Source organism: Haemaphysalis longicornis, unplaced genomic scaffold (genome assembly GCF_048455015.1).
Source record: "Haemaphysalis longicornis isolate Haplotype H1 unplaced genomic scaffold, Haemaphysalis longicornis Haplotype H1 scaffold_5, whole genome shotgun sequence".
Lineage (NCBI taxonomy): Eukaryota > Metazoa > Arthropoda > Arachnida > Ixodida > Ixodidae > Haemaphysalis > Haemaphysalis longicornis.
In genome coordinates, this window is record NW_027526385.1 from 33,990,920 (window position 1) to 34,006,002 (window position 15,083).

The following is a 15,083-nucleotide window of genomic DNA, read 5'->3' on the forward strand; positions in this document are numbered from 1 at the left end:
GAGAGGCTTTAAAATCAACTTCGCCAAACTGGGAATGAGTCGGGAAGCAGCTTGTGCCCAGTTGCCAATAGAGACAGCTCTTCTCCTGAGCACCGGAAAACCTCTTGGTCGATGAGGGCGTGCTATTCTCTTGATTTTCCATGTATCGGAATGTCCCAAGATCAATGCCAGTCGACAAAACGAAAATCATTTCAAGGAGGAGATGTCCCCAGACAGGAGACGAGGTTCAGAAGTAGGGAATTCACCCCTAACAGCTTAGGCCATAACTCTGAATTTGTTATCGCTCAACATGTTCTTTTAAGTTTATCGACGGCCGCGTTTCTCCCCGTGATCGGCCGGGAAACTACTACTGCACTGGTAATTTGTTGCGCTTTGGTTCCGCTCTAAATTATGTCAAAATGGCAAGAATTCTGGAGAACATTTGAGGAGGGACAAACGGTGGCCGCCACAGCGACAGCGTTAAACGCTGGGTGGAAGATGAAGATGGGAATCGAGGAATGCTAAATTCCTACATTACCCCAGGCGGTTGTGGTCGTCTGGCACAATTTTTCACAGCGATCAAGTATTTTGATTTAGAGATGACATCGTAACAAACGGCTACATTCGGAGATTTTTGGCGCCACAAAAAGTTGTATTTCAGAAATTTTAAATGAATGCGCAATTGGTTCAAAATATGGGTTTTATCTATCTGCCTAACAAATAAGAATGAATAAGTTGGTGAAGTGGTAAATATAACATGAATGATTGCTCATTACTCTGAAACTTCAGAAATAATAGATTTCTAGTTTAATTGATTTGTGGTATAGTATACTACAATCTGCTGACATCTGTGACACTTCAGTTATTTTTTGTGAGTAGAACATATTACTTCAAATATTGAAAACTACCGCCCCCTTTCAAATGTTGTTAAGGGACATCAGTGCGTTCCAAGATGAGAGACAGTGCGTCTAGAATTTGCCCCCCCCCCCCTGATATTGTTTTCTTATAAATAATGTTGGCGTTTTTCTACGCTATGGGCACATTTAGAGCAATCAAGCATTTCGTAGATAGTACAGCAAGCGTGTTCAGTACAATATCTTCTTCCGGCTGCAAACGATACATAATTACGCCATCGTCACCTGCGGCTTTTTCTATTTTTATGCCTTTGAGAGCCTTTCAAACTTCCCCTTTAGTTACTAGTGGGACATCGCAAGTTGAGCTTGCGCTCTTAGTAGTTTACACTGGTCTGACGTCACTGGCATACAGCCTGGTGTTGAATTGTTCTGCTGCGTTTATTATATCTTCCAAGTTGTGCCGAATGTTACCCTTCTCGTTAATGAGTGCGTACATCCTGTCTTAGCCGATTGCTATCTTTCTCTTAATTGGTTCCGAGCTTCCCCAATTTGAAGCGTTTTCTTCATCCCTGCCATGTTATATGCACGAATGTGTGTTTATTTTACTTCTGCTATTCAGTTTCGAAAGCTCGGCTAATTTATTCCGATACGCCGTATCTGACACTTTCATGTTCCACGTTTCGCAATTAGTCCCTCATCTCAGTATTCCAGTTTCTTCCCTAGAAGTTCTTTTTCCCACACATGCTGATGATTCACTGAATGCCGATGTTAGGTTGTCATTTAGGCTGTGTACACTGACCCCTCGTTCTTCTAGTCCAGAAGCGCGAATTCGTTCTAAAGAGAAATTGTAAACTCCGGCGATCTGGCTGTGTCTGACTCCTAGCGGGCTTCCTAGTTTTCAAGAGTTTCTTTCCCCTTTGAGGTTCAGAATTAGCTTGCATCTAACCATCATAAGATGGCTGCTTCTAATCTTAACATATTAACATCTTGCCAAATACCTTGGTTGCCACTTAGAAGGATGTTAGGAAGGAAGAATAAGAGAGAAAGAAGGGAAATTTATAAGAAGGGAGATCCCAAGGACCTCAAAAAATCACAGACCCATCAGCCTACTTCTAGTTGTTTACAAGATGTTCATCAGAGTTATAGTTAGCCGCATAGGTGACAGCCTGGATTGCCAACATCCCAGATACCAGGCTGGGTTTAGAAAGGGTGCGGAACAATAAATAACATTCATGTCGTTAACCAAGTGATAGAAAAATTCGTAGTGTACACTAAACCCCTTCACATGGCATTTATAGATTACGAGAAAGCGTTTGATTCAGAAATAACCGAAACTGTTTTATAGGAATTTAGAGACCAGAGAATAGAGGCAACCTAGACAAGACTTCTAGAATACGTATATAAAAAATGCACAGGCAGGATAACCCTCCACAAACAAAGCGATAAATTTTCGATCCGAAACGAAGCAAGACAGGGAGGTACGCTCTCGCTAAAACTATTCACATCCTGTTTGGAGGGGGTATTTAAAAAGCTTAAGTTTGAGAACATGGGATTAGTGATAAACGGGGTTTTCTTGAGCTATTTTAGGTTTGCAACGACATAAACTTGGTGAGTGAGACGGCCGAGCACATGCAAACAATGCTTGAGGAAGTAAAATCAGAAAGTACGGCCGTGGTGATAAAAATAAATATGTATAAATGGAAAGTAATGAGGAACAAGCACACCAAAAACGCAATCTTGAGCTTAAAAAACGAAATTCTAGAATCTTTAAAATAATATAACCACCTCGTAGAAATTGTAAGTGCTGACCCCAACCACGAGAGAGAAATCCGGCGCTCAATAGATATGGGTTTTCGAGCCCTCGGCAAGCACTCCCAAATAATGAAAGTAAGCTACTTCTGCCACTGAAAAGAAAAATCTAAAACCAGTGCATACTGCCGGTAATTAAATGCGGAGATAAAATTTGATACCTTACTAAACAACGAGAAAGGAAACTTAGGTCGGATCAACGGGCCATCGAACAAACATTGTTAAGAATAACGGTCAGGAACAAAAAAACGGGCTACCTCGGTAGGATAACAAACTAGAGTAGAAGAATTTCGTCGTTTAAATAAAGAAAAAAGATATGGACTTATGGTGGCCACGTAGTGAGACAAACGGACAACCGCTGGACCTTTAGAGAGGAGGGTGGATACCAAGACATGGGTCTAGGTGAAGGGGAAGGCAATTAACCCGGTGGATGGATGAAATAGCGAAATTTGGCGGTAAAGTGTGGACTCGAGCAGCACATGACAGGAGCGGTTGGGGATCAATGGGATAGCCGCTCGTCCTGAATTAGACTTGATTAAGATGATGATGATAACGACGACGACGACACGACGGTGATGATGTTGATGATATTGTTTCCTGCGTGGTGGGTAAAATGCAATATCTATTTACTGGCATCTCTAGGGAAATTTCGGGAATTTTTAGTCATTGCCAAGGCTATGTAACCACCTTTGAAAACATTGGTTTCGGGATGGGGAAGCCACGAATACGAAAATTAGAGGCGTTACTCCTTGACCCTCGCTTACAGGCTCAGCGCCCTTAGATCATTAGGGTAAAGGACGCGACTGGTGCTTCATGCTACTGCAGCAGTTGTTCTGTCTGCGAACTGAGAATTCGCTGATGTGGCGAACGTTACAATATAGTCCAATCCTGAAGCAATAGGCGCCCCTCTGTTTAAGATAGATGGCATGTTGCATTCAACTAAAGCCCCAAAAGCCCCTGGAAGCCGTTGTAATAAACACGTATTACTGTGCTATGAAACATTTCCAACAACTTCTAGCGAAAGATGATTGAAAGAAAAGTTTCGAAGGCCCAGTGTGGTACCAGCTTCAGGCAACTGATGGTTTATCTCAGCAATCCCAGAAAATCCTTGAAGATGTTCATTTGTGTTTTAATTTGCGCGCGGCCTTTCTACTTTATCGAAATAAACCTTGGAATGACTTTAGATTCAGGCAATCTGGAAGTCGGCTTCGTTGATTGCATACTTTTTCCGGTCTTCAGCGCTGTAACAGTTTTTTCCATGTTCTTTCAAACAATTTCTTGCAGCTTTCTTTTATTCGCAACAGGATGCGTTTTCATGAATGTGAGCATTCATAAGAGTAAGGCAACCCACTTGCAGAGCTCCGCAGTCTACGAGTGACGCTGGGAATTTCGAAGAAAGGAAGCTTTTAGGGTTGTAAGGGAGAAATTCGATAGTCAAAATGCCACGCCTCTGTTTCATATATAGTCACTTTTATAAAGGTGCAACGCTCTCCCGTCGTGTCTGGATATCTGCGGAAGTCTCTGGCTTTCCCTACTAGACATGTTTATGAAAGGCCCGAATAGGCGCTATTTCAGCAAAGTGTGCATGAGACTGGGGGAGGGCGGTATTCGAAGCAATAGTTTTCATTTTTAGAGAAAGAAAGACCATCACAGACGGCTCGCTTCAGTTCACACTGAATCTGTGCTTCCGTGCAGTCTACCTTTATAACCAATACAGGCTTATCGGAATTATATTGAGTATAATACCATTATTTTGTTTTCTATTTTCATCTACCGCTTGCCCCAAGTGTAAGAACCTTCATATGTTTTCCTAAGAACTCTGATAATAAAATAATCAATTGTTATTTGTTGGGCGTGAACAGGAAAAGTGCCGAGAAACTTTTTAAGTGCTTCTAAAGCTGTTTTTATTTGACTCTAGGAGCAAGTAAATGTAATATTTTGGCAAAATTCAAAAGGCATTGCAGTCACTCCGACTCGCTTTCTTCAATATTGAATATTTGCGCCTTGTTGTGACTAATGTGGAAAAAAAAAGATGTCGTGCGGTTGTATAAAAAGCTACCAATGAACTTAAACAATCCCAACATATTTAATAGGGAAAGACGCAAAATGTGTACAATGTTTACCCTAAAAAAAACTGAAAGTCGCGAATGTAATGAAAATAATGGGTGTAAAAATTTGCCCTTAGTGGCATTTCAAACCGCATTAGGAAGTTTTGTAAAAATGCAATCAGAACCCTGAGTATTTTTAAATGCACTATACTTAGCTGTCAATTTTATAGTTTTTAATTGTTAAAGAGAGGAGGACTTTGGTGGGGCATGCTATTGGGAGAAAAGAGCTTTTATAAATTCACATTTTTTCTGATATTTGCAGACAGCAATGCCGCCAATTTCCATACGGCCCTGCAAACAAAACCGGCGGGGCAAGTGCAAAAGGTTACATATAACATTTGTATCACGTGTACTGTTGGACCTGAAATAAAAAAATTTGCAATGTCTTTGTGCTGTTTACACCTGTGTAAGATGAGAAGTTTGTACGGCAGTAACACCGGAAGGTCAAAGCCCTTTGCGTAAAGGAAAGATGGGTAAAACGCAAAGATTTCTTCATGCAACCTGAGTCTACGTCAAAGTCTCAAAATCCAAACTGCTTCGACGGTGTCGCAACGGAGCAATTGTATAGGCATCGGCTTCATAACGCGAGGAGCCCAGGTTAGATTCCAACCATTAAAACCCCTTTTTTTTGTGAAGCGCTTGATTGACTTTTACAAAAATTTATATTGCCTTTTCTTGGGTGCGTTCAGGGCGGAACGAACTGGGTTGTAAATTTCGAGTTTGTACTTGGAAGATATTAGCTTTCAGCTGGAGAAATCTTCGCGTTCCAACAATCTGTCACTTCACACACGATGATGATCGTTGGAGAAAGTTTGCTTTCCTGCGGTGCATTTTGATGCCAGGTCGCCCTCAGCCAGGCACAGAAAGTTTCGCTTCAAAAAATAGGCTGGCACAGCGCTGGAATGGTTGATGCTGGTCTTCCTCTATAATACCAGGCTTATAAAGAAGGTTTGGGAGGTCTCAAGCTGATCACTAGGTTTAGAAATGAATATAACTTCTTTATTGACGCTCGAAGCCAGAAAGCGCCACGAGGGATGGAGACATCCCCATCTTAAAACGTAAAAGCAACGTATAGACGATTTAAAAGTATCGATCGTTCCTTGAAAATACAAACGTTGAAAACGGCCATGGGGGAACGGAAAAGGTGGAAGGAGCTAAGGTGGAATGATACGTTCTTTTGTAAACATTGGGGTCTGGGTGCGGCGGCAGTTGTCAAGCCCCAAATGTAAAGCCCACCGCTCCTGTAATAAGATTGTACTGTCGGCCCAGCAGAACTGTGGTACACGTACCATTAAGTTTTTCTGCTTTTACCTCAATTTTGTGGAAGGACTTTTCTGAGCCTGAGTATTTTTTTATTTTATGTCTCATGTGGCGCGCTCTGCTAGTGTACTGAAAAAAGAAACGCCAACTAGCATAAGTAGATTATGAACTGCTTGTTTGCATAAAACAACCCATTTCCCTTGTACATAAAACGCACAAACAGTTTTAGGGAGTGGACGTTGAATTACAACTTTATGAACTTTGGCTCATCGTTTCGTTTGTAAACGCGCTTGTTTGAAACATTCATTAAATCTTCTTAGCACTGAAAAAAAAATAACCATACATTTCGACAAAACGTGTACAGAAGCATTTCAGGGGTGTAATGTACAGTAAGAAAATCTAATTCATCACTCAGTAACTTCAAAATTGAACAACGCGCAGAATTTAGTGTAGGTATTTTTTTATAACACAAAGCTCGAGTTTTGTTTGCAGTGCGCGGTACGGCATTACTTGAGCGAAATCTTACAGAAATTTGGCTAGTGTTGCAAGCGCAAACTGGAATCATTTGAAATAGGATTGAACGCAAAGTTCATAATCTAGCGTATGCGATTTTGCGATGTCTGAATGCAGAAATCAGCTTCGCAGCTGCGCCCAAATAGACATCTAATTACTCAGTGAATAGCTCCTTGGGATGCTCATAGCTCCGCGAAGCCTCCTTCATGATGGACCAACAACACCAGAGAAAGGACTCTTGGTATTGCGGCCTAAATGCCGGCGGGCACTTGGCTAAGTAGGGAGAACACATCCATCAAGTTCACAGTACGTGACAGGGAGGGGGGAGGGGGGAATGGTGGCTCAAAGCGTACACGGAGACCAGAAACGAAAGCCGTTTCCTGGAGTGGAAGCCCAAGGGCCGTCCGTAGACTGACCCCCAAGACAGGTCAGATGGTGTAGCGTCGTAAAGAGCCTCGCATTTTATTTTTCAATCTCGCTGAATACGGTTGAATGGATTGGGGGAAAGCCCCGGGCAGAAGGGGAGACCATTGGAGACACCCGTCTTTGCCGCGTGGATTAGGTTGTTTCCTTGTTTTCTGGCAGAGGAGCTTCGAGAAACGGCGAATCTCCCCTCGAAGAAAAGTCTAGATGACTTCAAACGAGGATCTCTGTAGGCAGCAAGTTCATAGTCGGGAGCAAACGTGCACGATCAGCATGGAACAAGCACGTGTCTCAAAGGTGGTGAGTTCCCACTCGGCTGTCATCGAGATTACTCAAGGCTTCAGCCGTTTGGCAGGGATTCAATGGGGAAGAGCACGGGTAGAAGCAGTGGTCGCAGGTGGCTGATATACGGCTTCTAACGGGCCACTTTGACTGCTGAGATCTTGACAGTTAACGTGTGCACGATGAACGGAGAAGGAGGAAGTTTTTTGATGGCAGAAGTGAATATGGAAGCAGGTAGTGTAAGTAGTAGTTGGTGGGAATTATCAATGAACGATATTGGTGAAAATACCTGACGGTGTTCATCTGTTAAAAGGTAATTATTTTGGTATTTCGCTAATAATTGTGCAATTTAGGTGCTTTTCGAAGTTCCTACCTTTGCTCTCATAGAAAATTCAAAATGCGTCTTTATTTGCTTTTTATAACCAAGAGCGCGACAGATGTAAAAAGATGCTGATGTGAGAACTTACTATTTCGTTGAACAGATGAGGATATCTTTCTTCATTTGTGGTATCCATGTTTGGACGCAATGTTTTGGGTTGCTAACCTTGGAAAAAGCAGCATAACTTTGCGAATCATGGCAGGTATTCTAGGCGTAAGGGTTGAGAAAACAATTTTAGTTTATGGTATTATACCATTGCAATTACCTCGTCTGCTCTAATAGTGTTCACCAATGCGGAGTTTATGTAGCAAGCAAGATTTTAATTTACTTCCTTTCATTTTCTCACTGCATTTGTATTTTCTCAACTTATCACCAGGGTAATGCTTGTTGACATGTTCTAACGCAAAGAAAACCTTGCACGCAGTTGAAGGTGAACACCTGTAAATGACCGGGTGTAGCAGTGTGCTTCCATTACACCTCCGTTTTCTTAAATTACAAACATACAGAGGCAGAGCTATCCTGAAGAAGGACAGTAGCAGAATAATTGACGCTTAGTCAGACTGGTAGTTTTTATACCTTTTGGTTTGTTTTACGTCACGTATTCTTATACAGTAAGGAGACAGAGGGATTCCAATCACACGTACAAACCCTGTTGCGAACATAACCCAGAAAGAAATAGTCGGCTTGTCTTTTATTCTAGCGATGTGTGAAAGATTGCTCTCTGCAAGCAATATTCGTCACATGGGCGAGGAGCAACCGCAAGAAACGAAAGTGCGAAAAGCATTCATTGTCTTCTGCGTATAATTGGTAAGCGACGAACACCACAGTACTTGCATCAGCCTTTCCCGAACTGTGCTCCGCTAATGTTTGTCGCCAATTATGTGGATCAATGCACTTGCACCTGGCTGGATGTGGACTTCCGCCCTTGCGTTGGCCATACGGACTCAGTAGATTGACTTCGCCAAGCACGCCACAACGAGCATTCGTTGTTTGTGGCGTGCGACAGATTTTGGCCGGACCGAGCAGGCATTTCTTCTACAGCCGCAGTGCCTGTGGCGCAGAAAATAGGCGTGAACATGTGCTTTGTCTTTTCCCCTTCATCTGTTCTCCCTGTGGGCTTTGTCGGCTGTATGTGTTGCGGGGGTTTCGACAGTATTGCCAGTGGGACTGATGGCTTTGAGATTAGTACTTTTTTAGTTATGGAGCACGCAATAGGTTGCTGCTTTTGCATCTCCAGGTCGTTTTATCTCTACAACAATGTTCATGTTTTAGGGCTACGCATGCGAAAGGTGCACCCAGGCTGGAAGGCGTATTCTATGCAGGCCTAGAAATAATTTAGATCCAGTAGATATTTGTGATGTGCGCCAAAGTTTTGTCGCACGGGTGTACTTGTTGACGCCTTACAACAAAAAAAAGCTGCCTCTACGGGGCCGGACCACATTGTTTGGCAAGCCACGAGCAGAACGCCGAAAGCACTTTGGTAATGCTGACCGCGTCGGTTAGCCCAGGAAATAATTTGAAAATTGCGCAGCTTGACTGGTATTGTTTTCAAATTTGCGCCACATTTTTCGAAGGGTCCGCGAGTTGAATTTTGTATGTTTTTTTGGTTCAATGCGTTCATATTTCTTGTGCTTTGGAATACCTTTGGATTCGACAGTTTGTAGCTTACGTTTTACTTACAGTAGTGGTGGCTCAAAAAAATTATTCACTGATGTATTTCACAGATCTGCTTCACTGTACAATACCATCAACTCGAAAAAAAAATGTACGCCTTAGCTGCCTTTTGTTCACGGTTCGTTTCTTTTCCAATAATACACGTCGATTGAATTCCGTATGAAGCCAAAACATTGCAAAGGAAAAGTGCCCTGAAACAATTTTTTTCAGCAGTCTAAAATTATTACCAAAAATTTCGCCATGTCCCGTCGTGGTGAAAAACTATATATTTCCCAGACATATTTTACACTGTTCTGGTAGTACGCACGTGCATTTTTATAGATTTTGCCAAGTCACTCTGTGAAGCACTTCATTGACGCAAAAAACAAACAATTACCTCAAATCAAAGACTTTCAGTTTTAAGCCCAGTACGTTTTGAAAGCAGTTCATTTAAAAGCGTACAGTTCCCTTTACGAGGGAAACATTACTTTTTACTTTTGAGATTTCGTTCAGCTTGCTCGAGTTTGATTTGGCATGCAACAAAATTTCCTGCACTTTCTGTGACTGCAAAGGATTTTCACAAAAACATGCGTGAAGTGTTGAGTTTTCTGAGCTGTTCTTTTTACTACGTTATTAGTTGGGGACCGAAGCTATGCATTAGTGAAAGATTTATTTTTAGCTGTCCAATTTGTTCGTGCTGATGATACTACGTTAAAAAACTTCGACTAATAACTTTATTTCTTCAGAAAACTGAAGAATCTCTGAAAAAAAGAGAAAGCTTGAACTTTCGGGCACTGCTCACGTACTAAAAGTATGCTGAGAGTTCTACTAAATTTTCAATGTTTTCGGAACTGGGAACCTTGGGAACTGGCAAGAATTGGTAGAGAGGGTCTAGACGGAAAGTGGAAGCCTGGGTATCACAGAACAAGGATGTCCTCTTCTGGGCGAGTACGCTGATTTCTCCACTTACAACCATCAGTAAGTGTTTAGCCTCTCCTTCTAAATGCAATAAGCAGGTGCCTGTTCATTGTTTTCTTCCGAATTAGTTTCTGTTGTTCTGTTGTTTTCTTGAGCTAAAACTTGTCTCGCTAACAAAAGCAGACAACTTGAAGCATGCAGCCAAACAAGGAAATTATAATGTTCCAGAACGCATCTTGCAAGATGCGGACGTGGAAAAACCAGAGAGAATCTGTGTTTCTCTTAGAAACCCGCAGAGTTTGGTGTATAAAAAAGTGAAGCCATGTTGTGCGCTTTCTGCAAAACGAATGGTCCGTGATTAAAAAAAGGGATAAAACATTGAGGAAAAGTGGCGGGCTGGCTAAGTATACTATGACTTCTGATTCGCCGTAAGAGCCATCGTAGTGCTTTTGAGAAAATGTCCACAAAAAAAAATACCTGTGTCTTCATAAGCACATACAAAATAAATAAAATCTCAGGTCCTCTAGCAAGAACACAATCACCAATCATTCGTTTAAAAGAGCTGAAGCCTTGAGTTGAAAGCTTTCGAACATTCTTTCTGAAACTGTGCTTGTTGGGATTCGTTAGCGTCAACAGAATGAAAGCGCAATGCTCCAATCATTAAATTTGAATATGAAAATACCTACATGCTTATATTTTTGGTATCTTTACAAAACGTCGTAAGAGTAGTACTTAAACATTTTTTTTATAGGCGCGCTATATCGGCTATTAATTCTGAAGTATTAGAAACCGCTCTAAATGAAAATAAAAAGCTATTATATCCCCTATAATTTGTGTTTGCCATCACAAATGTCAACTATCGTTTAATGAAACAGCTACCATAAACTTAACAAATGCTGGCGAAGCTTGCGTGATAGGCCGAAACGCTTGCTTGTTTGATTTCAAGGAACTTCCGCCGCATTGTTTCATTATGCACCCTGAATTGACCGAAGTTACTTGCATTTGTATAAAATTTTTAATCTTTGCTTTCGCAATTATCTTTGTCACGCTAACTTTTTCTTGTTTGGTGTGTTTGAGTAAGGCTGAGCTCTCTTCAGCAGGTAGCAGTGCGTGTTGGTGTTCGCTCGCAACAAGGGGTTCAAGAACGCAGACGTGACGAAAAAGCCGATGCTTCGGAAGGAACAGCCGCTGTCGGCCGTGTCCATCAAAACACGATACCTGAGTCGTGACAGAGCTACTACCCCAAGACAGTCGTTAAACGCAGAGTCGGCGCCCCTCGCAATGTTTGCACCGAGGAGATACGTTGATTGCCTACCCTGTTCTTTCGTTGATTTTCTCCGAGATTCACTCTTAGTGTTTTCATGTTAAGAAGTCATAGAATGAAAAAAGCGTGCACAGGTGTGCCTCCTCCCAGTCTGAGCTGGTGACACAAGAATTCTGTCACTTCCGCTGTCTTCTGGTTGCCATCAGAATTAGCATTTGGCAGCGTACAGAGTCGGTTTCTTCGCAACATGCTTCCACGTCAATCATAGAACGAACTGGCACCAGATTGGCACTGGTGACTCCTTAGTAATTTTTTTCGAGGGGTGGCAAGTCAGCGGGGGGATACTTACAAAGGTTTGCAAAAATTTCTCTAACGTGTGTTGATCGCTTCCTTTATTGTGTACTTTTCTGCAGGAACACCAAGTCAGACCTTCTCAGGCGAATGTAAATTCAAAAAATATGGTAGCACCCAGTCAAAGCGCGCGACCGTCTGTTCGGAAATATTCCGAAAGTTGTGGAAGAAAGCCGCCCGCAGAGCAAGAATACGGCGGTCTGAATGCACATTTTATGTTTCATCTGCGTTGTTCGTTGGCTCTAAACGCGTGGCAATGTCATTTTGTTAGGAATGGGAGTGGAGGGGCGGGGGGGTTGTGTGCGATACGCGTGCAACTCTTTTTAATCGTGCGTATGCCTCGTTTTTTGCATTTGCTCACTTAGAATCGCAACCGTGGTATTCATATTTCCCGCCTTTTGTAAGCAAAACCATTAAATCTAGCAAAATATGGCTGCTTGGTTTTTAGTTGAGGACGCTAGAAACTACAAGCTTCACAGTCTTGGACTTAATTTCCCTGCTTATTCTGTAATCTCAGAAAATTCCTTTTAAAATTCTGAGCGAATACAAGCCAACATTAGCCCTTTGATTTTGTGCTTGAACAGGTGCTTTCCAATTAGCCTTGATTCTTTTGCACACGTGTCGAATAGGCCGCTATAGAGTAACGTTCTGATGCATATCAATGTTTTTTTGCAAACGCAGTGGTTAACAAATCTATTGAGACGTTGTGCTTGGAGCATGAGTAGTGGCTGTGGAAAGAGGTTTAATGTTTTAGAAATGTGACCTTCAGTAGCGAACATTGAAACACTATAAAACATAGTTTGCTTTGTCTGAGTTCGAGATAGACTACAAGCTAACAACTATTAATACGGTGTAAGCTCTTAACACTACTTCTCATTTTAGCGAGCAACAGTACATCGGTAACGATAGCAGCATTTCGCCTATTTTTATTAGTTGTAACTAATATGCAGCACCAGAATTCGGGAGTGTTATTGGTCAATTCCTGCATGGATTTACAGGGCATGCCACAGAACCAGACAAACTACGAAACAAGACAGGTGCAGAAAAATAAATGTATGCCAGAGCAAAATTAAAAAAAAAAACATGACAAAAATTTGTACTAAGCGACTGCAAATATTGTTGCTTAACACTTCTTGGAATTCCTTGGACTTGACGGGTGATATTCAGACCAGTGCATCCTTATGGCCTCTACTTCTGGCCTTCCTCCTTCACATCAGAAGAAAACCTTAAAAGTGTGCCTTTTTATTGCTTATCAACAAACGCAAAGCTCTAAACAAGCTACGCCCAAAAACATTAAATCTGCGTGCGTCTGGAAAGCCAGTCTTTTCAAACCATCAACAACGAAGCCTTTCTGCGTGGTACAGAGGTTGCTATCGCGCCCTCTTTCTGTGAGATTAAAAAAACAATGGTGAAACTCGCGTAATTAAAATATTTGCATACAGAACACACGATTGCGCCTGAACTCACAGGGGAAGCAGTGATTAAAAATGCAATTACTCGCGAGTTATAACGGGTGGCGTTGAGGGCGACATTTTATTAAGGAATCTCGGGTAGTTATTGAACGCGGTTTTCTTGTGGGAAGCGCGCGTGTGTCTGTGCTTTTTGGCACTGTCTTGGTAAAAAGGCGCATTAAAGATTTTGGTGTTTTAACTTCGAAATGGCGTTTTGGAAAACGGACGTGAGCAACGCCTTTTGTTTTTGCGAACAGGGTAAACATCCCCAGAAAAACAGGCGATCAAAGCACTATTTAAGCATAGTAAAAAGGGGCATTCATGCTTTTTTTACTAAAAAGATTGTTGTAATCCTAACACAGAGCGGTAATTAATTAAACGAGAGGTGAACCGAAACCCGCAAGCTAAATGACTGTTTAGTACGGCCATAAGCACGTGGAAATATAAGGCCAGATACACAATTACCAACGCCTATGACTTCCAGAGAATATTGAATTGAAGAGGCGGAAACTTGCAAGCAATGAAAAAAGAGCTGATGAAATGATACGATAAAGATAATGATAAATCATACGATAAATGACGACTTCCGGCATTGTATCTAGGTTTTACTTTGACGCCACACGTTCTTACAATATTTTGAACGGTGTGGTTGCTTAGAAGAGTCGTTGATTTAATGATTGCAAGTCCCTAACTGTTTTAATAGGTTCCAATAAACCACTAATGTGACTCACAATTTTCGCAGCCTTTCGGTGACTCCGATCTACGACAAATGTATGGCGGCCTTTTGAATACACAGTCGGTGTGAAGTATGGTTACGGAGATGCGAAAACTTAGCAATGGCATGGCAGTGGTTGAACATGAGGAATTGGGGAATAAGAGCGAGGTATTACCTTATGGAAAACAAATGTGGAAACTGTTTATTACGATGACGGTGACATCTAATTTTACCTGTGCTAGACTTTCTTGACACCTAATTACTGTGTTACCTACTGTGTTCACCAGAGAAAGCCGAATAATAGCGTTTTAGATAAATTTCTGCCCAGAGCTAAAATATTTCGTTACTTGTGGCAAGAAACGTCTTTCCAGTATAATTACAAGATCACCCAAAATCAGACACCACTGGAGGCTAACCATTTTTTATCCAGGAACAGTGTTCTGGTGAGTTAAACATCTTCGATTAATATTCAGCTTCAGAACACTGGTTGTGCTAAAGTTGTGCATTGCAACCCCGTTATTTGCTATAGCCCAGTTTAAGTACATATTAAACGTTTGATGCAATAGCATTAGGGAAAGTGCGTGCTCCGAGCACACTTGCTGGTTTGCCAAAAAGCAATATGATCTTGTTTTGGAGTTATGGCAGTTCGAGCATCGCTTGCATTGATTTTTTTATTGAGCAAGCGTGCAGCACTATATCAGTCAGCCAAATTGAATTCCCCAAGAGAGAGTAGATGCGCTTCTTGAAGATTACAGTGGTTTTTTTAATGCACGAACATTGTTTCGAAGGAAAGTCGTGGTCGATTTTTTTGGAGAGAACAATTACTCAATCGTGCCAGGAAAACCAGCGAATGTTGTAGTAACACGTGCATACTCGCATATACAAACACGAACGCATATCACGTACACATATATAGAGAAACGATGAAACGTAATAGATGGTGTGCATATAGTAGACACCTTCAGCAAAGGATTGTTGCCTCAGGCACGTTTATATATATATATATATATATATATATATATATATATATATATATATATATATATATATATACATACACATTATTAGCCGGCTCAGGCTCAGGACTGGGCACCATTAACTTCGAACAGATCCTATCCTGCGGG